The sequence below is a fragment of the Penaeus vannamei genome, chromosome 21, assembly GCF_042767895.1.
Source record: "Penaeus vannamei isolate JL-2024 chromosome 21, ASM4276789v1, whole genome shotgun sequence".
Taxonomy (NCBI): Eukaryota; Metazoa; Arthropoda; class Malacostraca; order Decapoda; family Penaeidae; genus Penaeus; species Penaeus vannamei.
The window spans coordinates 6,112,037-6,114,536 of NC_091569.1; the positions used below are offsets into that span (position 1 = coordinate 6,112,037).

Below are 2,500 nucleotides of genomic sequence, written 5' to 3' on the forward strand. Positions count from 1 at the left end.
GGGCTGCACTATACTGAGGAGGGATATTGCATGATGCGAATGTTTATGTTGCATGATGCATGTATCACTGTTTATGCTGCATGGTGTATGTCGTGTTTATTTTTCTTTATGTTGTATGTTCTATGTTTCTTTTGTTATTTTTTCATGTTGCATATCGTGTTCATATTGCATGTTGTATCTGTTGTTACTTATGTGGAATGTTAAGTCTGTGTATGCTGTATGGTGTTGTTTCCTACAGACTGTACCTGGTTCCCTTGTGCTCTATGTTCTATCTGTTTTCTTGATGCTGCCTGCACTAGTTCCCTCCTTGTGTAAGGGCAGATGCACGGTATTGAAACTTATGTATATGTAAAGAATAATGGTAATCATGATGATAACATTAATAATAATATTGGTAATTCTAATGATGATAATGATGATGATGCCGATGATTATATTGATTTACATCACCGTTTTCATCATCACTATCTGCATTATCATCATCATTGTTGTTATTACCGTTATCATTATCATAATTATATTTTTTCCACTATCATTATTATCATTATGATTACAATTTTTACAATAATTATTATTATCATTATCAAAGGATTATGTCATTATCCTTACTATTATCATCCCCATTATCATCATTATCATTATTACTACCATAATTATTACTTTCATTATTATCATTGTTATTTTCATCGCTACTACTATCATCAACATCATTCCTATTATCATTACCATCATTATTACCACTATCATTATTACCATTATACCATCATCATAACTATTATCATTATTATTACTATCAATACAATCATCATTATCCTTATTACCATCATTATTATTGTCGTTATCCTTATCATGACCTTTATCATCACTACGATTATCATTATGCTCGTTACTATTATCGACCATCGCCATCCCCATCATCCCGATAACAAACCACATCAGGCTAGTAACTGCATACACTTATCGTGATTCATATCCTTATCGCCAAACTGGTCATATCTGATCCATGGCATGAGATGACGACAAAACTGCTTAAGAGATAAGAGCGCTTTCTCAAAGGTGAATCTGAAGTAGACACGTCAATATGCGCAATTCTTCACTAATTTTTTTTTCTTAATCTGTCCTTGTTATGTCATTCACTTATGTGTATCACTTGTATCACTTTTGTTTATTTTCTCCCATTCTGACTTATAATATTAACAGTGGCAATGGTAATCATGGTAATAATAATAAATATAACTGAAATAACATTGTCAAGGTTAATCATTATGGTACATAGTGATGCTACTACTAAGATCATAATATTTGAATATGCACGTTTAGGCATCATCATAATAATAAGGCTTGAATTTCACATCATCACTGATAAAAACAATAACGACAGAGCTGAAAAAAACTCTAACGAAATATATTATATGGAATTCAATATTTCGTCACTCAGACCTGAGATTTCTTCTCAATGTGTTTATCATTTCTTTCTCTTTTTATCTTAATTATCAACACGCAAATACAACTAACCGTCAACAACACATGCTTGCTGCCGTAACACCGGATGCTCGCCTGTGATATTTTGCAGCCACGATATCGCTCGCAACGCTTGACGCAAACACTCCCACGGAATGACACTTGAAAAAAAAAGTAAACATGCACGAGGACTCTAAGAATGGATTCTTTCTTAAGGAACATTCGCAAACAGGACAAACGCAAATGACACTTACTAAAAGAGCACTCACAAATGACACATAGACAGAATGACACTCAGGCATTGACACTAACAGCCACCCACAAATATGACATTAACAAACAAAACTTACAGAATGAGACACTAAAAAACACTTACAAAGACACAAAATGACACTAATACACACTCACAAATTGACGCTTCCTATCTGAAATTTATAGTAAATTTCATTAATTCTATATTCATTACTTACCATATGCATTACGCGATTCCTGGTCCATATTTTTCGTTCTATTTCTTTTTCTCTCTCTCAACCAATAGTTACTTCACACCGTGATTCGATTTTCTTTTAATTGTATATATCTGTTTCTTCTATCTCTCTCTCTTTCTTTTTTCTCTTCTTAATGTTACATTTTCTTTATTACAACATAATTGTCGCAAGCTATCCACACAACACCGAGACGAAGGGCGTGCGTCTTCGAATATCTCCGTAATACGAGCGCAACACCTGGCCTCACGACGCCTTGCCACCCGTTCGCGGATAATCCCCGGGTGTTGTGCTGGCCCCACACGCGCGTCCGTCTCGAGGGCCTCCTGACGGGTACTCGCAGGAGACGCGGCGGACGTGGTACTCGAAGGGGATTGTCGGATGTCCCCTGTACCCTTCTCCCCTCCCCCCAACCCCTTCCCTCGTACCACTATGCCCCTCTTTCTCCTCCTCCGTCTTCTTCTTCTTCTTCGACTCCTCCTCCTCCTCCTCCTCTTATCCCCTTCTCGCCTTCTTCACCTCTCCTCCTACCCCTTGTACCTCACCCTCCTACC

General features: G+C 36.9%; 1 long non-coding RNA gene across 1 annotated transcript in view; it reads right to left on the reverse strand.

Moving 5' to 3' along the window:
- Window positions 1-2,308, reverse strand: part of LOC138865594 (uncharacterized) — a 136,865-nt gene extending 134,557 nt beyond the window's left edge. Inside the window, exon 1 of the long non-coding RNA XR_011399421.1 lies at window positions 1,932-2,308. This is a non-coding gene — a long non-coding RNA (uncharacterized lncRNA). The remainder of the gene's footprint in view (window positions 1-1,931) is intronic.
- Window positions 2,309-2,500: the final 192 nt, after the last annotated feature.